This window comes from Symphalangus syndactylus, chromosome 13 (assembly GCF_028878055.3).
Source record: "Symphalangus syndactylus isolate Jambi chromosome 13, NHGRI_mSymSyn1-v2.1_pri, whole genome shotgun sequence".
Classification (NCBI taxonomy): domain Eukaryota; kingdom Metazoa; phylum Chordata; class Mammalia; order Primates; family Hylobatidae; genus Symphalangus; species Symphalangus syndactylus.
The window spans coordinates 42109776-42133055 of NC_072435.2; the positions used below are offsets into that span (position 1 = coordinate 42109776).

Consider the following 23280-nt stretch of genomic DNA (forward strand, 5'->3'; position numbering starts at 1 on the left):
GGGAATTGGAGAATTGGAGGCTAGATAAAGGGTGGAATGAGTAGGAGCAGAAGCAGGATAAAGAGGCGGGTGAGCAAGAAGCAAGATAAGAAGCAGAAGTTGAGCAGCAAAAATAAAGGTGAGATGAAATAAGTGAGTAAAGAGACCCCATGGCCAGCAAGATCTGGACGAAACCTGTCAGGGGCAGCTCCTCAGAGATGGGCATGTGCATTTGAGGAAAAGGTATCCTTAAAATGACCCCACATGATCATCAGCTACTTAAGGTTCATGCATATTGACTGCATATCATGCATGTACTTAAAATTATGGTATTGAGGCAACGTGCAAGTGCACAAGGGTCAAAGTAACTAAGTAACCCACTTATCAGTCAAAAGGCAGACACTGGCTAGAGATTAGGCAGCCTTGAGAAAAGAAGAGAAAAAAACATATCAAAGAACCCCAAATACACCAAACTGGTGCTGACCTCATTTTTCAAAGGTCAGTCCACTCTCCCCTTTCCAAGAGTGTAATACTGTGCTTAATAAACTTTTGATGCTTTGCTATCTGTGTGCGTCTCACACAATTCTTTGTTCAGGACATGAAGAGCCTGGAACATGGAGGTCCCATCCAGTAACATTTTAATGCCCTTAGGTAAATGCTGGGTAAACATGGATTGCCCTGCTGATGAGTGAGGGACCATGTTGATTACTATTGCTTTTGTTCTCTTTGGCTTTAGAGTTACTTCCATATCAGGCCATTTGGTAAGTGGGTAGGTCACGACCCTATCAACAGGCATGGGTTGGGGGCTTACAGGCAGCCTCAAGACTCCTTCCCCATAGCTAAATTTAGGAAGACTTGACTTGGGAAGACTGAGGCTTTCCTGAATTTCTTTTAGTGTTCTATTCTTTGTTGCATTTTTTTCTCTGTTCACTGTGGAGATCTGGAGCAAGTGCTCATTGGATGTACTTCTCCCCCAGACTCCAAAACCCATTGAGATGCACCACTCCCAAGCCTATAAAGAGAGGAAGAGAGGGAGAGGAGGAGGAGAGAGAGGCAGCATCTGTCCTTTCTGAGAGTGTGAACTGAGACACCAAAACAGATGCCCCTGTATCAACTAAGACAGGCTATAACATTACGGAGAGTGAAGCAGCGTCGTTGTCTGGGGTAAATGCTCAAAGTTCATGGTCTCATGCCAGGGAAATTGAGAATGCAGACACACAAGAAGTGAGTTTAAGAGTGGAAGTTTAATAGGTGGAAGAAAGAGAAAAGAGAATAGCTCTCTCTTCTGCAGAGAGAGAGGGGCTCCCAACTGGGACTTCCAGTCCAGCAAAGTGCATGGAGTTTTATAGACTAGCTTGGTGAGGCATTGTCTGATTTACATAGGGCCCAAAGACTGGTTGGACCAGGTGTACCATTTACATAGTGCAAGAAGAAGCTGGCCACCCCACCCTAATATTTTATTATGCAAATAGGTTATCTACCTGACCGGTGCCATGTTGCCTGTTTCTTTACTGTACATGTGGTTGACAAAGAAAAGGAAAGATGGAGCAGCCATGTTGAACATGTCTAGCGCCCAGGCAGCCTTTTCATGTTGGCACAGCTGCCATGCAAGCTTCCATCTTGCTTATCTATGTCTGCCGTTTGATTTTACAGGCTGCTGTTTATTAGAAAATAAATGATTTGGGGGCTACTTTTCATTAAAAGGAAAACCTGACCGAGGTTTTCTTTAAAAAGAAAAATAATTTCTTTTTAACTCGTATATCAAAATGAAGTTACCTATGAGTGGAAGAATCAGGGTATGGCTGGCATGAGAAATTTCTAAATTCCTGCAGCAACATTCTCTAACAACAGGAGCTATCAGCTCAGACCACTACAACCCTGATTGGACAGAGGACCTACAAACATTCTTTTCTGATGAACTATTACAGAGCTTAGGCCAGTTTCAGCAGCTAATTGAGGCTGCACAGAAACTGTCTTTACATCTATAGTTCACCTTTGGATGTAAAGAGCCAAATTCCACCTGATTTTCATGCTAAATCCCTGCCCCAAAGTGAATGTAGGATGTATGCTACATACGCATTTACCCAATCCACACGCACTCAACTCCCCTCACAAATATGTATAGCTTTTCCCCTACATCTGCTGAACATGTATGATACTAACCCTGTGAGACATAAAAACCAAACTGCCCTTCCCCTCTTTGAAGAGAGAGCACCTTGGTCCAAACTGGAGACTTTGTTTTCCCTTCTTGCAAACAGATAGCTCCAATAAAGCACTCCTTTCTCCTATGTATTCATCCTCATGCTCTTTTGGATGACAAGGGGAATTGCTGGGCTTATCCCAGACACAGATTCTGTAGATGTGTTTTTAGGGGCTGGGGCCACCTACTCCAGATGTTCTGAAGAAGGTCTTCTATTAATCTCCTGATGGGTACCACACTGCATCTTCCTCTTCCTCCCATTAGTTGACTTTAAGCTTGCAATTTCTGCGGGGCTCTGTTTAGAATCATGACTCCTGATTCAGTAGCAAGCCTCCCCTTCATTCAAATCTCTCTCCCCTCATGGGCTGGAAGACCTGGGCCTCGATTTCTGTATCATCATTGTATGGCTGATGCATGGTAGGCACTTAGTAAATATTGACCATCTTGCTTTAGCAACCCTAGATTTAACATAGTCCATACTTGGACCTTGTTTTGAAATTGTCAGCCACATCAGAATTTCAAATGCACTGAGAAGTCCTGGGAGAAATAAATGTACTTCCCTGTACCAAATTCAAGGGTTGCAAATATTTGTGACCATAGCTTCGTGATTTTTTTTTTCCCAAAACAGCTTTCAGTGTGAAGTTTTATATAACACTGCAGGAAGATTCTACTCCCAGAGACTTGTGAAATTTCTCTCTTGCACTATTTACTAATTTACTTATTTATTTATTTATTTTTGCAGACAGGGTCTTGCTCTGTCACCCAGGCTGGAGTGCAGTGGCGTGATCTCAGCTCACTGCAACCTCCTCCACCTTCCGGGTTCAAGCAATTCTCCAGCCTCAGTCTCCTGAGTAGCTGGGATTACAGGCGCATGCCACCACGCCCGGCTAATTTTTGTATTTTTGTAAAGATAGCATTTCACCATGTTGGCCAGGCTAGTCTCGAACTCCTGACCTCAGGTGGTCCACCCGCCTCGGCCTCCCAAAGTGCTGGGATTACAGGCATGAGCCACCACGCCCAGCCGCACTAACTCTTAATGAAAGTCAAAAGGATCTTTGAACCAAATTATCCAGTTCTATGCTTTGGGCCAGCTGAGCACCAAAGGTCCTTGCAGCTTCTCACAAATGTCACTCTGGATATTTTAACGTTACTAAATATTTCACATGAGCAACAAATAAACAGGATCATTTCCAACAACGGTAAGACCTCTAAGAACTTCAATGGAGGAATACTGAAGTGGTGTTGTTTGGGGTAATAGCCAAGGTTCGTTGCCTCATGCCAAGGAAATCAAGGACATGGACACACATAGAGTGAGGCTAAGCATGAAGGATGAATAGGCAACAGAAAGAGAAAAGAGAATAGTTCTCTCTCCTGCAGAGAGAGAGGGGCGCCCAAGTGGGTCTTCCAGTCCCGTGGCGAAGTGCACAGGGTTTTGTAGACTGGCTTGAGGAGGCGGTGTCTGATTTACGTAGGGCCCAAAGATTGGTTGGACCAGGAGTGACGGTTACATAGTGCCGCAAAGAAGCTAGCCACCCACCCTAATCTTTCATTATGCAAATGGATTTTCTACCTGGCCGGCAGCATGTTGTCTGCTCCTTACTATATGTGTGATTGGCAAACCACGTTGAACATGCCTGGCTCTCAGACAGCCTTTTCGTATTGGCACAGCTGCCAGCATTCACCCTTGCAAGCTTCCAGCTTGCTTATCTATGTCTGCAGCTCAATTTTACAGGCTGCTTTTGTTAGAAAAGAAATGATTTGGGGGCTGCTTTTCATTAAAAGGGAAACTTTACCGAGGACTCTCTTACCCTCACTATCTGCCTAAATAATTTCTTTTTAATACCTATGTCATTTAGGATAGAAATTCCCAGGATCCATGGTGCTTCCATAGCAAAGAAAGAAACTCTCCAGGGAGGTGACTTTACAGTCGAGCCCTGGATGATGAGATTCGATCACGAAAGAATTGGAGAAGAGCATCCTGAGTGCAGGGACCGGCAAGTGAAAAGGTCCCAAGACAAGAAAAGATCACCCATGAGGAGGCCAAGGCCAGGGTGGCCACGAAGAAGGGAGAAGAGCGGGAGAGGAGACGTGAAGAGTTAGCAGGGCTCAGTGGTGCACAGTCTCTTAGGCTATGAAAGGAGATCAGCATCTGTAGCTGAATTTTATTGTGAGACATTGACTGAAGCTCTTCTATTCTCCTACCCCTTACCCTTCCAGGTGCTCCCACTGACAGAGGAGGACCATCACCATCTTGAACAAACACCACCATTTTAAAGTTCGCCTAGATCAAAACTGCCTAAATCCAAAGGGCATCAGCCTAATGGCTAAGGTCAGCATGACCATAAACCACAAATGACATCTCTGACCAGAAACATTCCAACCCTAAGATAAACCCTCCCCAACCAGAGACATGCCAGCCCTGAGATAACCTCCCCTCCGGCCGGAGAGATGTCTGCACCAAGACAACCTCCCCTCTGAACACAGACATTCCAACCCCGCCATAAACTTTTCCCCCACACAGAAACATTCCAAGCCTGTAATAAGCTCTCTCACCCTAAAACCAATAAATACCCTTAGTCTGTAAGAGAGAGTGCTCCTGATCAAAATCAGCCAGAAGCCCCTATCAGGTCTATTCTCCAAAATAAGCCTGTCTTTGACTGTTGAGCTGCTTTTTGTGTTTCTTTCGTCTTTCTTTAACTCTTACACTACCAATCTTGGAAAACATTGCCTCCTATATGCACAGCCCTCTAGGGGTAAAACTGATGCAATGAGCACAAATATTAGAATTTTTGCTTTGGATCTCCAAGACACTGTCCTAAAAGTCATGGTGGAACCAGCTGTCTTGAAAGACAACATGCTTTAATAGCGAGGCTTTCTGAGACAGGAAGTAATAATGGGCAGATTTGTTGAGCATTTACTGTGACCTGGCACTGCCCTGAGTCCTTTACACTTAGTCCTCTGGACAACCCTGAGATAGGTAGTGTTGTCACCATTATATGGTTAGGACACTGAAGCTCAGAGAGGGAAATTAACTTGCCCAAGTCACACAGCAGAACTAAGATTTGAGCCCAAGCAGTCCAGTTCCAGATCCCATGCCTTTGGGTGATGTCTGCTTCCAATTGTCTGGCTTTGAATCTCAGGGGTCAAAAGGGATGGCTCTGACTCCAACCCCACCCCAAGATGGGCCAGGGAGACCTGTGCTGGGAATGGAGGAGGAACCTAGAGATGAAAGGGTGGGGACCCGTCCTCCCACTGACGCTCTTATGAGAGTGCCTGGCACACAGTGGGGGAGGGAATGGTGAGAGGGGGCTCTGGTAGCACCTGTTGACCAGGCTGCCTGGGCAGCATCAGGGAGCCCAGAAGAGAAAGGAAGGGGGCTCCCTGAAGGTAGGCAATGGGGGCTACAGAGGAAAGCAACTAGAAGGGCAGACACAGCAGTGGGACATTGGCAAGTAAAGGAACTAAAAATTCTGAAGCGCCAGCCAGGGCAGAAGATGCACCCCTCTTTCTCTGTGTTCTGGGCTGGCCAAGGACCTCTGTCCTGGGGGCACCAGCAGCCCAGATGAATGGATCTACCTGTACAGATTCTTCTTCCTTACTCAGAGCCTCAGTCTTTCTCTTAAATGCCTTTTTAACCCTGGTCCTTCTCTTGCTCAAATACCTCCCATAGCTCCCTATTACCCACTTGATAAACTCCATAGTCCGCCTGCAAGAGAACCTGCTACCAGAGTGTAGGTCTCGTGATCAGCCAGGGAGGCAGTCAGGGTGTTGCTCTCAGAGATGCCCACCTGATCCCCTGCCTCCCACTGACCCAGCCCACCTCTGAATCCTCACAGTACCCAAGCACCCTGTGATGGCTCTGGGTGAGACTCAGGTAGAGGGAAAAGCACAGTTGTATTCATGGGAATCTGCAAAGGTGTGGGTGGGTGGGTCAGGTGGGGTCCAAGGCCAAGCCACTGTGGGTCACTGTGGGTCCACGCTCAGGGGCTCCACCCACAGCCAAAGTCCGCCCTCTGCATATATGATGACCTCCGGCTTCCTGTGGGGCTCCATGTGGTCCGGACAGACACGGAAGCGCAGCAGCGCGAGCGCCAGGACCACCTTCATCTCAGCCATTGCAAACGCCTGACCAATGCAGTTCCTGGTGACGGGGAAGGGAATCTGACTGCACCCATGACCCGCATCCTGGCCCCATCCCAGGCCCCAGACCCCGAATCAGGCACACACAGCTCTGAGTTTTCACACTTAGTCCTCTGGACAAGCCTGAGGTAGGTAGTGTTGTCACCATTATATGGTTGGGAAACTGAAGCTCAGAGAGGGGAATTAACTTGCCCAAGTCAAACAACAGAACTGAGGCTTGAGCCCAAGCAATCTGATCCAGGTCCCATGCCTTCGGGGTGGTGTTTGCATCCAGTGGTCTGGCTTTGAATCTCAAGGGTCAAAAGGGATGGTCCTGACCCCAACCCCACCCCAAGATGGGCCAGGGTGGGCTGTGCTGGGAATGGAGGAGGAATCTGTAGGTGAAAGGGTGAGGATTTGCCCTCCCTGTGACACTCTTGGGAGAGCGCCTGGCACACAGTTGGGGAGGGAGGGGGTGGTCTCAGGAAGCATCTGTTGGCCAGGCTGCCTGGGTAGCATCAGGCGACCCAGAATAAAAAGGGAGTGGGCTCCCTGAAGGCAGGGGAAGTGGGTCACAGAGAACGCCAACCGGGAGGGGCAGACAGAGCAGTGGGACGTTTGCAAGGAAGGGAACTAAGAATTCCAAAAAGGCAGCCAGGGAGGGGCAGAGAAGGGAGCTAACTGTGCCTGGGACCCCCATATGGGCTTGCATATCCCCGGAGCCTGGCCCAGACTCCAGCCCCGACTGAGACCAGCAGATGGGAGTGGGGGTTCTGAGCATATCACAGACCATTCTTGGAACTACCCAAACCTGTTCTATGGACCTTTGCCCATAAACTCCAGAGGAGGAAAGGAAAGGAAATCTGGAACTAGGACCATCTGCAACGTCCCCGGTTTTCAACTGCCACACCCATCACCCCATCTCTGCCTCAGACACAGGCCACCCTTATTTGGACCCTGCTGAGAAGGGAATAAAAGCCAGAGGTGACCTCTCCTTGCTATTCTCTGGGTCGAAGCGGAAGGGGTCATAGACCTGGAGGTGAGACCAAGAAGGGTTGCTGGGTGGGGTCTCCCAGGTATGCCAGCCTTGGAGAGACAGACAGTTGTGTGTGTCTTGGAGGGAGGTGATGTCAGATTCTCTTGGTCAAAACCCTGCCCCCTCCTCTAGGACCCCTAAAGTGGACCTTAAAAAGGGGGGGTATCGGGGAGGCAGCACCTCAGGGTCCAGCCACACAGTTGGGTTGTGGTGAGTCTCAAAATTACTGATGAGACAGACAATGCCTGTAGGAGAGAACGGAGCAGTCAGGACAAGGCCCCCCTGCCTGAGAGCCCCCTCTTCCTACCCAGGAGGCTCCTCCCCATGAGGCTATGGGCACCTTTGGGGATGACTCAGCCGCCTGGGAGCACAATGTCCTGGGTGTAGCATCGGGAGATGACCAGGACTGGAGGATGCAGCTGCAGGCTGTCCTTAATGCACATGGTCAGGAAGGGCAGCTAGGCCAGGTCATCCCTAAAGAAACACCCAGACCCAATCATTATCAAGGTAGCAAAGACACAACTCTCCTGTTCTCTGTTTGCAAGTGAGACCTTTTCTCCCTGTAATGAACTCCACATGGAACAAATATTTGAGGATTAGAAAACCAGAAAAAAAATAGAAAAGTTCCAAAGAAAATTTAATCAGGTAGTTTAAAAAGACATATTTTTTAAAAAATCAAAATGCCAACTGTAAAATAAAAAAAAAGAAAATGAATTTGCATAAAAATAAGTATTCTTTGTGGCAAGAGAGCAAACTCATAACCCAAATGAATAAGAAACAAAATATACATTCAATGTTTTGCTCATATTCATCACTGCACTAGAGATACTAGCAAATGCAATTAGACAAGGAAAAAAGAGAATATGTAATTTGAAATGTGGGGTAAATGTATCATTTTAGCAGACAGTGATTCTGAGTTCTTTAATAGGTTTAAAATTTGCTTAGATATCTTAGGCATATTTTGTTAAATCCACTCCTAGATACTTTTGTTGCCATGGAAAAATGTGTCACCTTTTATCTGGGTTCAGGGAAATTTATGAATTCATTTGGAATATAGAGATTTCATGTTTCTTGTTAAATTTAATCCAGGTATTTTATACTATTATTATTGGCATCTTTTCTTTCATGCTGTTTTCCAGCTGGTTGTTATTTCTACCAAGAAAGACTAATGAATGCATGTAAATTGTGTGCCCAATGAACACAGTACATGCTAAAAATGGTGTCTCATATCAATAGCAAAATTATTGATCATTTAATAAAAGCTCTTGGGATAAGTGGGGAACAGCATGGAAAAAAAATAAACTTAACCTGGTTCTCATGTCTTATAACAAGATAAAATCCAGATGAATCAAGTATTTAAAAAAAATTTTTTTTAAAGAATCTTAAAAGCTGTAGGAGAAACCATGGGAATATTATTTTATACTTCCAGATTAAGAAAACCTTATTTTCACACAGGTCCCAGGAGATATACAAGAAGAGAGCAATATGCACTTAAATGAGAAAAGGGCCAGGCATGGTGGCTCAAGCCTGTAATGCCAGCACTTTGGGAGGCCAAGGCCAGTGGATCACAAGGTCAGGAGTTTGAGACCAGGCTGGCCAATATGGTGAAACCCCATCTCTACTAAAAATGCAAAAATTAGCTGGGCGTGGTGGCCTGCACCTGTAGTCCCAGCTGCTCAGGAGACTGAGGCAGGAGAATCGCTTAAACCTGGGAGGTGGAGGTTGCAGTGAGCCAAGCTCATGCCACTGCACTTCAGCCTGGGCAACAGAGTAAGATTCTGTCTCAAAAAAAAAAGAGAAAAGATACAGAGCAGTCCATGAAGTGTATAGTACGTTACTATTGAATTTTTTAAAGATGCTAAAAGTAGCTCTGGAAAAATACATAAAAATATAATAACTTAGACGATCTGTGTGCATGTGAAAATTGGGTGGTTTTGGCCATTGGGGTGAGTAAACTTTATAGATTTTGAACCAGTTAAGTGTATTGGTATTAAAAATTTAAATAACCACACAAAAGGAAGAAATGTCAAGAAAAAGAATTCAGCTCCCTTACTGGGTCATCAGTGTTTATAAAAGTTTTCTAGTGGATTCTCTTGTTTCTTTTAAGTATAGAATCAGAATCACCATCTGCCAAAATGATACATTTACCCCCACATTTCGAATTACATACTCTCTTTTTTCCTTGTCTAATTGCGTTTGCTAGTATCTCTAGTGCAATGATGAATACAAGCAAAACATTGAATGTGTATTTTGTTTCTTATTCATTTGGATTATGAGTTTGCTCTCTCACCACAAAGAATACTTACTTTTATGCAAATTCATTTTCTTTTTTTTTTTACAGTTGGCATTTTGATTTTTTTAAATATGTCTTTTTAAACTACCTGGTTAAATTTTCTTTGGAACCTTTCTATTTTTTTTCTGGTTTTCTAATCCTCAAACATTTGTTCCACATGGAGTTTGTTACAGGTAGACTAGATGGATATCCATTCCACACACTAGGGCAGAATGTGTCACTGCTATGTGAAGTAACCCATTTTCCACATATCAACATATATCCAAGTCAACCAATAAAATATATTCAAATCAAGTTTAAAAATCTACCTGATTTTTTGAGGAAGTTGATAAACATACTCTAATTTTTTTCTGAAAAATAAATGTCACGAAGAGCTAGGTCAATCTGAAAATAAAATTTAAAGACAGGGAAGTCATTCCACCCAATATTACAAACTACTAGAGGCTGGGCACTGTGGCTCATGCTTGTAATCATAGCATCTTGGGAGGTCAAGGCAGAAGAACCACTTGAGACCAGGAGTTTAATACAAGCTTGGGAAACAAAGTGAGACCCCAACTTGACAAAATAATTTTTTAAAAATTAGCCAGATGTGGTGGTGCAGGCCTATAGTCTGAGCTACTCAGGAGGCTGAGATGGACTGCTTAAGCCCAGGTATTCAAGGCTGCAGTGAGCTATGATTGCACCACTGCACTCTAGCCTGGGCAGCAGTGGGAGACTCTGTCTCCAAAAAAGAAAAAATAATGTTAAAAGAACAATTACAAAGTCACATGAATACAAATAGTGTGGCACCATTGCAAAAATAAGAAAATAGACTCATGAAACAGAATGGAAAACTCAGAGACAGAAACATGAATAAGCGAAAATGTGACATCTGGTAAAGGGAGTCCCCTAAAACTCTTGGAGAAATGGACAGATTTTCTGGCTGTAGAAGAAAAAAAGTGGAGGAATTTAACTTCATAGAAATTCATCAAAAGTATCCTCCAAAAGTTAAAAAGCAATATTTTGTAACAAAACAGAGAAAACAAGATTAATTTTAACACACATTTGCAAAAGTAAATATTTTTACAGAATCCAAAGAAAAAGAGCAAAAAATAAGAAAACCACTTCCATAAAAAGAAAACAAGTAACTTATCAACATGTGCAAGAGATGTTCAATCTCACTCTTAATTAGGAAAATGTTCATTAAAAGTAGAAATGTAGCCGGGCACAGTGGCTCAAGCCTGTAATCCCAGCACTTTGGGAGGCCAAGGTGGGCGGATCACGAGGTCAGGAGATCGAGACCATCCTGGCTAACACAGTGAAACCCCGTCTCTACTAAAAATACAAAAAATTAGCTGGGCGTGTTGGCAGGCGCCTGTAGTCCCAGCTACTTGGGAGGCTGAGGCAGGAGAATGGCGTGAACCCAGGAGGCAGAGCTGAAACCCCATCTCTACTAAAAATACAAAAAATTAGCCGGGTGTGGTGGTGGGCGCCTGTAGTCCCAGCTACTTGGGAGGCTGAGGCAGGAGAATGGCGTGAACCCAGGAGGCGGAGCTTGCAGTGAGCCGAGATCGCGCCACTGCACTCCAGCCTGGGGGACAGAGAAAGACTCCGTCTCAAAAAAAAATAAATAAATAAAGTAGAAATTTAAAGATTGACAAAGATTTAAAATTCAATAGTACAACACTACTTTTGGTAAAGTTACTGGAAAGCCTGTGCCATCAAAACAGCTAATAGAAATGGACTTTCTATCATAATTGAAATTGTACAGTGCAAATGGTCTTTGATTCTTCAATTCCACTTCACAGAATTTGTCCTGCAGAGATGTCTACACTTGTAAGCAAAGGTCAGTGTACACACATGCCGACTGCCTATGGAAACCTTTACATAAGTGTCCAATATAGGAATGTGCTGAATAAAATATGAAATACTCAGAAAAAAATAGCTGTAAGACACACTGTTGAGTGACAAAAACAAGTTATAAAATGTATAGATATGTATGTGCAAAAGGGAAAAAGTATACAGATGCTTATGAATATTGATGATTCATAGATAATTAATAGATAGAAGATACATCATAGATGATGATGATTGATATATGAAATAGAGGAGAGAGAGAGATAAACAGACAATTCTATGGCTCTAGAGACCCATTTGAAGAAAGGGAGGGGATTAAGTGGGGTGGAAGGATTGTCAAGGATAACCCTTGTCTTATCTGTAATAGCTCATTTGGTGCAAGAAGAACTTGTTCTCATCATTGTTTTTGTAAATTAATACCCATTTTCCATGTGGTATATATACACAATGGAATATCATTCAGCCTTAGAAACACACAAAAAATATGATTTTCCACAACATAGAAGAACCTGGAGGACCTTATGCTAAGTGAAGTAAAACAGGCACAGAAAGACAAACACGCATGATCTTACTTATCTGAAATAAGTAAAACTTGATCTAAAATAGTCAAGCTCATAGAAGCAGAGAGTAGAACAGTGGTTACTGGAGGCCAGGGCTGAGGGGAAGGGAGAGGAAATGGTGAGATGTTGGTTAAAGGGTACAAGTTTCAGTTAAAGAGGAATAAGTTCAGATCTATTGGACACAGCATGGTAACTTTAGTTAACAATGTATTGTATTACCTAAAAATGGTAAAAAAAAAAAAAAAAAAAAAAATTCAAATGTTCTTACCACAAATATGATAAGTAAATGAGGTGGTGGGTGAGTTCAGTACCTTGATTTAATTACTATAGATTGTATATATATATATATACATCTCATAATATCACACTCTATAAATATATATAAATAAAATTTCTCAAAAGTAAAAAACAAATTTAAAAACAAACTCATTTCCCAAAACTTGTTAATTGAGAAAATTTTTTTAAATCTCACATATATATATAGGTTGTTTTTGTTTCTTTTTTCTTTTTTTTTTTTTTTTTTTTTGAGACAGAGTCTCGTTCTGTTACCCAGGCTGGAATGCAGTGGTGTGATCTCAACTCACTGAAATCTCTGCCTCCTGAGTTCAAGCGATTCTCATGCCTCAACCTCCCGAATACCTGGGACTACAGTCATGTGCCAACACGCCTGGCCAATTTTTTCTATTTTTATTAGAGACGTGGTTTCACCATGTTGGCCAGGCTGGTCTCAAACTCCTGGCCTAAAGTGATCTGCCCACCTCAGCCTCCCAAAGTGCTGAGATTACAAGCAGGAGCCAACTATGCCTGGCCTCAGAGATATATTGTTAATGCGCAGACCTGTGTGTATTTTATATACTTTTATTTATACAGAAAAGGGGAATGTGTGTTTATATAAATGTGGGCATCAGGATAGCCATTTTCTAGAAGAATACACAGAAAACTATTGACCACAGTCAACGCTAGGGTGGAGCTTAATAAGGAAGTTCATTTTTACCATAAACTCTTTTGGACACTTTTTTTTAACCATGTGCATAATTTTGCTTAAAATCTTGGTTTGATACTCCAGAATATTGATCTGGGCAAAGATTTTCTGTGTAACATCTCAAAAATACAGGCAAAAAAAAAAGCAAAAATAGACAAATGGGATTATATCAAACTAAAAAGCTTCTGTACAGTAAAGGAAACAATTAACAAAGTGAAGGAACAAGCTATAGAATGGCAGAAATTATTTCCAAACTATCCATCTAACAAGAGATTAATAACTAGAATATATAAGGAGTTCAAGCAACTCAATAGTAAAGAAAAAAAACAACAACAAATCATATAATTTAAAAATGGGCAAAAGATCTGAGTAGACATTTCTCAAAAGATGACATACAAATGGCCAACAGGTAGATGGAAAAAATGCTCGTGTCACTAATCGTCATAAGACATGCAAATTAAAACCACAAGGAGATATCATCTAAACCCAGTTAAAATGTCTTTTGTCAAAAAGACAGGCAATAATAGATGCTGGTGAGGATATGGAGAAAGGGGAACTCTCACACACTGTTGGTGGGAATATAAATTAGTGCAGCCACTGCAGAGAACAGCATGGAGGTTCCTCAAAAAAACTAAAACTACAGCTACCATATAAACCAGAAATTTCACTACTGCCTATATATCCAAAAGAAAGAAAGTCAATATACTGAAAATATGCCTGCACTCCCATGTTAATTGCAACACTATTCACGATAGCCAAAACATGGAATCAAGCTAAGTGCCCATCAGTGAATGAATGGGTAAAGAAAATGTGGCATAGCTACACAATGGAATAATATTCAGCTATTAAAAAGGCTGAAATTTTGTTCTTTGCAGCAACATGGATGGAACTGAAGGTCATTGTGGTAAGAAAAATAAGCCAAGCATGGCTGGGCGTGGTGGCTCACGCTTGTAATCCCAGCACTTTGGGAGGCCGAGGCGGGTGGATCACGAGGTCAGGAGATCGAGACCATCCTGGCTAACATGATGAAACCTCGTCTCTACTAAAAATACAAAATTTAGCCAGGCGTGGTTTGGGTGGCTGAGGCACGAGAATCGTTTAAACCTGGGAGGCAGAGGTTGCAGTGAGCCAAGATTGCACCACTGCACTCCAGCCTGGGGGACAGAGCAAGAATCTGTCTCAAAAAAAAAAAAAAAAAAAAAAGCACTATTTTCCTAACAGCCAGTTGCTAGTCCTTTCCTGTGTGCTGTCTTACCAATTGCCTTGCTCAAGTCCCTCTTGGTCAAAGGAATTGGGAATTCCCAGGCCCCTGGCTGACAGACAGCCACCTACAGCAATAGACAAGTGGCCACATGAATTTTTTTTTTTTTTTGGTATCTTCACTACTAGGTAAGTTCTCTGGCAAGTCAAGGACCATAAGGTCTCCCTTTGTGCAACGCTGTTTACCCTTCCCTTCCTCGCTTACACAGTCACTATTTGGTTGGCCCCCCTCTCTGGGTAATGCTAGTTCTCTGTGGAATTTAGGCTTAACATCCAACTGCCAATTTGAAGCTCATAATCCACTTTTGTAACATTTTGCGATCTATATAAAGTGGGAAATTAAATGGGATAAGTGGGCTGGGTATGGTGGCTCACACCTGTAATCCCAACACTCGGGGAGGCCAAGGCGGGTGGATCACTTGAGCCCAGGAGTTCGAGACCAGCCTGGGCAACATAGTGAGACCCCGTCTCTACAAAAAATACAAAAATTAGCCCGGTACGGTGGCATACACCGGTATTCACAGCTACTTGGGAGGCTGAGGCAGGAGAATTGCTTGAGCCTGGGAGGCAGAGGTTGCAGTGAGCTGAGATCATGCCACTGCACTCCAGCCTGGGGGACAGAGTGAAACCCTGTCTCAAAAAAAAAAGGAAAGAAGTAAAAGGGAAAAGGGAAAAAGCATTTGCTAAACTTAGGCTAACTGAAACCCCTTGTAGTGATCTTTACCAAACATAAGGACACCACCAAGCATCCCAAGGAACTTGCCACTAGGATGTCTTTCAGGCAATTGGAATAAGTTCAAATTATTGGGCAAGTTGAAAAAGAAAAAATTCATTTACTATTGCAATATGTTTGCGTTCAATTCAAGTTAGCAAACCAACAGATTTGGCCTAGGCATGGTTCTTCACATTATAATGGTTGTATGATTAGATTTGCTGTTTTGCTTTTTTTGTTTTCAAGATGGAGTCTCGCTCTGTCGCCCAGGCTGGAGTGCAGGGGCGCGATCTCAGCTCACTGCAGCCTCTGCCTCCCAGGTTCAAGTGATTGTCCCGCCTCGGTCTCCCAAGTAGCTGGGATTACAGGCATGCACCACCACACCCAGCTTAGTTTTGTATTTTTATTAGAGATGGGATTTCACCATGTTGGCCAGGCTGGTCTCCAACTCCTGACCTCAAGTGATACGCCTGCTTCAGCCTCCCAAAATGCTGGGATTACAGGCATGAGCCACCGTGCTGGGCTAAATTCCCCTTTCTATATACATCTATCCTATTAGTTCTGTCCCTCTAGAGAACCCTGATAATACACCAGGCCATGCCATTTATCATGTGGGAGGGGATGTGGTTCCAGATCTAGACCCCAGTGGGATTATCAGAGAAAATCTCAAGATCTCAAACACAGAAACCATATGCTAATTTGTTTAATACATGGTAGGAAAAAGTGTGTGGTTAAGCCAGATTTTTATGATAAAATGGGAGAAATAACTCAGGAGAAAGTTGAAAATCCCATTCTATTTCAGGGCTGTTTCGTTGAGGCACTCAGGAAATACACTACAAGATCTACTTCTGTTTGGATCTGTTATGTCTATATGTTAATATGTGTCATGTGGAGATACGATTTCACTATCAGTCATATAAAAGAACTCTCATTAGTTGGTTTAAAGAAAGGTTGTTTCAAGCCGGGTGCAGTGGCTCATGCCTGTAATCCCAGCACTTGGGAGGCCGAGGTGGATGGATCACGAGGTCAAGAGATCGAGAACATCCTGGCCAACAGGGTGAAACTCTGTCTCTGTAAAAATACAAAAATTAGCTGGGCATGGTGGTGTGTGCCTGTAATCCCAGCTACTCGGGAGGCTGAGGAAGGAGAGTCACTTGACCCCGGGAGGCAGAGGTTGCAGTGAGCCAAGAAAGCACCGCTGCACTCCAGCCTGGGTGACAGAGTGAGACTCCATCTCAAAAAAAATAAAAATAAAATAAAATAAGTTGGTTATTTGAGCAAGGCTGGGTTAAGAATAAATAAATAATAAAAATTTTAAAGTAAACAAGAAAAAAAAAGTTGGCTGCACTTGGTGGCTCCTGTTCATAATCCCAGCACTTTGAGAGGCTGAGGCAGAAGGATCGCTTGAGCCCAGGAGTTTAAGATGAGCCTGGGCAACATGGCAAGACTCTGTCTCTACAAAAAAAAAGAAAAGAAAAGAAAAGTTGGCTGAGCATGGTGGCTCATACTTGTAATCTCATCATTTTGGGAGGCCAAAAGTGGGAAGATGGCTTGAACTCAGATGGTCAAGGCTGCAGTAAGCCATGATCACATTGCCCTCCAGCTTAGGTGACAGAGTGAGACCCTGTCTCAAAAAAAAAAAAAGAATAGAAAAGTAAGTGTTTATCAGACTAGTAAAAGCTGGCTCAGACGCTTTCCAGTTCACAAGACTTTAGTAATCTTTGGTAAGATTAACTTGGTAAATTTAGTCTCAAAATTATTTTCTGGAATTTAAAATCTTAAAATCATGTTATGTTAAGCAATCCTAGGGTTTTCACTGGGAATTAGGGTTACTAAGAGTTAGAATGGTAGGAGAGTAAGATGTGTTTTTGGTGAACTTCATAAAAAACATGAGGATTCTTTTTTGCTTAAGAAAATACAATTTTTTCTAGTTTAAAGGAACTTTCTACTGGCATTGAGATTAAAACCACTGTATCTAACCATTTGTGTGTGTGTGTGTGTGTGCACGTGTGTGTGAAGTGGTAAGTTTCTATTTGATATTAATGGCTAGAGTTCTGAAGTAAAAGCTGTAAGATCTTTTTTTGTTGTTGTGGTTTTTTTGTTTTGTTTTGTTTTGTTTTGAGAAAAGAGTCTTACTCTTTCGCCCAGGCTGGAGTGCAATGGTGCGACCTCGGCTCACTGCAACCTCCACCTCCCACGTTCCAGCGATTCCCTTGCCTCAGCCTCCTGAGTAGGTGGGATTAGAGGCGCCCACCGCCATGCCCAGCTAATTTTTTTTTTTTTTTTTGTATTTTTAGTAGAGATGGGGTTTCACCATGTTGGCCAGGCTCATCACAAACTCCTGACCTCAGGTGATCCGCCTCCCTCAGCCTCCCAAAGTGCTGGAATTACAGGCATGAGCCACTGCACCCAGTCTATAATATCTTTATTTGTGGGTCTGTGTGTGTGTGTGCATGCACATGCACTCATGTTTGGATGTGTTTATGTGTATTTACATGTGTTTTGTTATTGTGGCCACAAGATACCAAATTGGCTTTAAAATAAAAGAATACCTATAAATTAAGTAAATAAACCCAAATACTTTTCCAGTTCATGTGACTTAAGTAAATCTTTAATAAATAAGCTGGATTTAAAATTATTAGTAAAACAAAATTAGAAATGTCTTCAGAATTGTCAACATAAGTTATTGTTTAGATTTATTGGTCAAGCAGTTTTATATTTATCTCTGCTAAATATCATAAGATGTCAAGATTTGGCATGAGGGTTATCAAGCTATAAATGCAGCCCAGAAGAGAATTATCTTGGCCAGGCGCAGTGGCTCACGCCACTAATCCCAACACTTTGGGAGGCCAAGGCAGGCGGATCATCTGAGGTCAGGAGTTTGAGACCAGCCTGGCTAACATGGCAAAACCCACCTCTACTAAAAAAAAAAAATTAGCCGGGCATGGTGGTGGGCACCTGTAATCCTAGCTACTCGGGAGGCTGAAGCCAGAGAATCACTTGAACCTGGGAGACGGAAGTTTCAGTGAGCCAAGATCATACCCCTGTACTCTAGCCTGAGGAACAAAGACCCTTTCTCAAAAAAAAAAAAAAAAAAAAAAAAAAACCCTAAAGAATGGTTAGAACAAGAAAATTTTCTTGCAGTACTGATTTACTCTTAATAAAATTATAAAAAGTTTTAATTTTTAACCCAAAAGTTCAACTTTTATTGCATCTCTCACTGTTTTCAGCTTTCTCTCCTTTTCAAGAAGTTCTGAGATAGTAACCGTCTCTTTCAGCTTTTCATCAGCCCCTGTAACTGTTTTTCATCACGTTCTAACTGATGTGGCCTGATACCAGAAATATTTTATCTTAAAGTCTAAAGGAAATGTTTTCATCTAATATAACATTCTTGTGCTCTTGGCTTTAAATTCGTCTATGAAATTAAAAACTCACTTATGACTCAGGACACAGTCTGTGTCTAAATCATTACCATTTTCATTAGATTTGACTTGCAGCTTATTTTAATGGACTCCCCATAGAGAAAAGCAATCACATTGCAGAAGGTCTTTTTTTTTTTTGAGACAGAGTCTCGCTCTGTCACCCAGGCTGGAGTGCAGTGGTGAGATCTCAGCTCACTGCAAGCTCTGCCTCCAGGGTTCACGTCATTCTCCTGCCTCAGCCTCTTGAGTAGCTGGGACTACAGGCGCCCGCCATCTCGCCCAGCTAATTTTTTGTATTTTTAGTAGAGATGGGGTTTCACCATGTCAGCCAGGATAGTCTCGATCTCCTGACCTAGTGATCTGCCTGCCTCAGCCTCCCAAAGTGTTGGGATTACAGGTGTGAGCCACCACGCCTGGCCAGAAAGTCTTTTTTTTTTTTTTTTTTTTTTGCCTTTTGGTAACTGGTGTAACAAGCAAATATTTCATCTTATCAAAATGATTTCCATTTTATTGTTATTATTGAAATGCCTAAGAAAACTGAGATTGTAAAAAATTAAGATTATTACATTAATGTAACTTTCTTCATTGCTTTTAAAGTCCTTGTGCTCTTAAGTTACGGGACTTTGACTCCTGGGTCCAAAACGGACACCAAGACCTGCTAAATTTTAAATACCGACAGCAGTTAAAGCCTCATCTTTGGACCCTAGAGAAGATTACAGTCAAAATAAACTGTGTTCGTGAGACACAAGGCCAGAAATTAAAACTATTATTACCGAACCCCTCTAGACCCTGGGACTATCATGGAAAAGGTGAGCATGCAAGACTGTAAGGGCCAATTTTGAGAGGAAATTAGTTCGGAGTTTCTCTATAAATTTAACATTAATGTTAAAGGCACACTGAAGCAAGACCAGCATCTGGCTTATATAAATTATATCTTATGGTCAAGATGATTGAAACTTGTTTATAAGATTTGAGAAACTAGCCCCATACCTTGTCCTTTATTAGGGCTTATTATTTGGGAAAGTAAGTCTCCTCTCTCAAAAATAAAAAATAAAGGTCTTTGCCTTTTTTTGAAGTGTTTGAGTTACTACTTTGGCTAAATGAATGACTTTAGACAATCACCTATGATCCTATTTTGTAATATTAAGTGTCTTAGACTTTTGATATTTGACTAACTTTCCAAAATCAACTTCTAAATTCAGTCTCTGTGACCTCATTTTTTTTATGTTAGATCACATGAAGTCCATGAGAGACATATTTGACTTATTTAGTACAATAAAATCATACTACATGAAGTATCCCTGTCAGTTTGGGAGTGAACGAAAGGGGACGAATGCAGAAATAAAGACAAAGACAAAAAAGATCTGTTCGAAAGAAGGGGTCGGGGGCTCCTCGCTTCTGGTGAGCAAGGGCCCTGAGCTTCTACAGCCCTTCATATTTATTAGGTGGAAAGAGCAGGAAGGGAGAGGTAATGGTTGGACAGCTGCTTGATTTATCACAGGAACACATATATCTATAACAGCCACAGGTGCTTCTGTGACCCACATTTTCCCTGGTGGGTCCTCACACAGGCTCAATAAACTTGGATGATTTGAGACTTTGCCTTGGTCATTCACTTCGGTGGTCCATGGGGCCTGGTCATCAAAAGCCCAGTCAATGGGACATGGTCATTGTGGGCCTTGTCTGTGGTGACGTGGTCAGCCAGAGTCTTGTCAGTGAGGGGGAAGCCCGCTCAGCAGGACCTAAGTCAGTGGGGTTTTGCTCAGTAAGGAATTGGTCATTGGGGTCTATTCAGTATGGGCCTTATCTGTAAAAATCTAGTCAGTGGACCAGGCATGGTGGCTCATGGCTGTAATCCCAGCACTTTGGGAGGCGGAGGTGGGTAGATCACCCGAGGTCAGGAGTTTGACACCAGTCTGGCCAACATGGTGAAACCCCGTCTGTACTAAAAATACAAAAATTAGCCAGGCGTGGTGGCACGCACCTGTAGTCCCAGCTACTCAGGAGGCTGAGGCAGGAGAATCGCTTGAACCTAATCGGGAAGCAGAGGTTGCAGTGAGCCAAGATCGCACCACTCTACTCCAACCTGGGTGACAGAGCCAGCCTCCATCTCAAAAACAAACAAACAACAAAAAACCTAGTCAGTGGGGGCGTAGGGAGTGGTATTTTGTTCCGTAGGGGCCTGGTCACTGGGGGTCTGGTCGGCGGGATCTGAAAAGTAGAGCCTCGTTAGTAGGGGTTGGGCGGTTAGCACCTGGTCAGTGGAAACCTCGTAATTGTGGTTTAGTCAGCTGAGGCCTGGCAGTGTGGTCCTGCTCAGTCAGTGAAGGTCTCGCCACTGGAAGCATGTCAGTGTGGCCTGGTTGGCAGATCCCGGTCCATGGGATTTGGTTATTTGGGACCTAGTCAAAGGGAACATGTTCTGTGGGGACTACGTCAGCAGAGGCCTGGTTGTCAGGGGTGTGGTCAGTTAATGCGGTGCCACTGAAGGACTCCCCATTGGGGCTACTCAGTGGGGCCCTGGTCAGTGGAGGCCTGGTTATAAGGAGCACTGTTGGCAGTGACCTTGTCATTGAGCTCTTGGCCAGTTGGGACCAGTGAGTGGGTTTGGGTCAGTGGGGCCTGGTCAGTGGAGCTGTGGTACTGCAGGCCTGGTCTGTGGGGCCGTGTCATGTGGTCTGATCAGTGGGGCCCTGGCAGTGTAGGCCTGGTCATCAGAAGCCTAGTCGGTGGGGGCCTACTCACAGGGGTGTTGGTCAGTGAGGGCATAGTCACTGTGGTCGGCTTAATGGGATCCATTCAATGAGGGTCAGGTCATGGAAAATCTGGTCAGTGGGGTTTGATCAGCAGGGGACTGCTCAGTGGGGATCGGACCAGTGGGGCCTGTTCAGCAGGGGGCCGGCAGTTCCTGGGGCCTGGTCAGTGGGGTCCAGCAGTTGGGACCTGGTTGATTGGAGGGTCCAGCCCTACGGGGCTTAGCAGGTGTTCTCCCCATGTGCGGGGACGAGAGATCGTAAGAAATAAAGACACAAGACAAAGAGATAAAGAGAAAACAGCTGGGCCCGGGGGACCACTACCATCAAGACACGGAGACCAGTAGTGGCCCTGAATGGCTGGGTGCGCTGATATTTATTGCATACAAGACAAGAGGGGTAGGGTTAAGAGGGTGAATCTTCTAAATGATCGACAAGGTGAAGCAAGTCACGTGATCACAGGACGGGGGCCCTTCCCTCTTAGGTAGCCGAAGCAGAGCGAGAGAAGGCAGCATACATCAGCGTTTTCTTCTATGCACTTATAAGAAACATCAAAGACTGTAAGACTTTCACTATTCCTTCTACCGCTATCTACCACAAACTTCAAAGAGGAACCAGGAGTACGGGAGGAGCATGAAAGTGGACAAGGAGCGCGACCATTGGAGCACAGCACCACAGGGAGGGGTTTAGGCCTCCGGATGACTGCGGGCAGGCCTGGATAATATCCAGCCTTCCACAAGAAGCTGGTGGAGCAGAGTGTTCCCTGACTCCTCCGAGGAAAGGAGACTCCCTTTCGTGGTCTGCTAAGTAACGGGTGCCTTCCCAGACACTGGCATTACCGCTTGACCAAGGAGCCCTCAATCGGCCCTTATGCAGGCGTGACAGAGGGCTCACCTCTTGCCTTCTAGGTCACTTCTCACAATGTTCCTTCAGCACCTGACCCTCTACCTGCTGGTTATTCCTAGGTTATGTTAGTAATGCAACAAAGAATAATATTAAAAGCTAATGATTTACAATGTTTATAATAATGATTGATAATTGTCCATGATTAGCTCTATATCTAATTTGTATTATGACTATTCTTATTCTATTTTCTTTATTATACTGAAACAGTTTGTGTCTTCAGTCTCTTGCCTTGGCACCTGGGTAATCCTCCCCCCACAGGCACCTGGGTAATCCTCTGCCCACAGGCACCTGGGTAGTCCTCCCCCCACAGTCGATAGGGGTCTGCAGCTGGGGCAAGGTCAGCGGGGACCTGATCAGTGAGACCTAGTCAGGTCCCAGTGGTTGGGGCCTGGCCAGAAAGGGTCCAGTAGTTGGGGCCTGTTTGGCGGGGGTCTGGCAGTTGGGACCTCGTTGGCGGGGGTCTCATAGTTGGGGTCTGGCCAGCAGGGGTCCCACAGTTGGGGCCTGGTGAGCAGAGATCTGGCAGCTGCAGCCTCGTCCATGGGGGTCTGGCAGTTGGGGCCTGGTCAGTGGGGTTTCTTAGATGGGGCCTGGTTGGAGGGGGTCCAGCAGTTGGGGCCTGGTCAGAGGGGATACGGCAGCTGGGGGCTATTTGGCAGGGATGCAGCAGCTGGGGCCTGGTCGGTGGGGCCTGGCGGTTGGGGCCTGGTCAGTGAGGATCAGATCAGTGCGGTCTAGGCAGTGAGGTCTGGACGCTGGGCCTTCATCAGCGTGGGTTTCGCAGTTGGGGCCTGGTCAGCAGGGGTCTGCCAGGTGGGGCCTGGTTGGCGGAATCCGGCAGTTGGGACCTGGTTGTCGGGGGTCCAACAGTTGGGGCCTGGTCAAAGGGGATCCAGCAGTTGGAACCTGGTCAGCAGGGCTCTGGCAGTTGGGGCCTGGTCATTGGGGTCTGGCAGTTGGGGCCTGGTCAACAGGGGTCCAGGAGCTGGGGCCTGGTTGGTGGGCATCCAGCAGTTGACGCCTGGTCATCTGGGCCCGGCATTTGGGGCCTGATCGGCAGGGGTCAGATCAGTGAGGCCTAGTCAGTGAGGTGTGGATGTGGGGGCCTGGTAAGTGGGGGCCCAGCAGTTGGGACCTAGACAGCGGGGATCCAGCAGTGGGGGTCTGGTCAGCAGGGGTCTCATAAGAAGAGGCCTGGTTGGCAAGGGTCTGGCAGTTGAGG

General features: G+C 44.3%; 1 pseudogene; it reads right to left on the reverse strand.

The window, feature by feature from the left end:
- Window positions 1-6142: 6142 nt before the first annotated feature.
- On the reverse strand, window positions 6143-22600 carry LOC129460199 (cytochrome P450 4F3-like; annotated as a pseudogene).
- Between the last annotated feature and the right edge of the window lie 680 nt (window positions 22601-23280).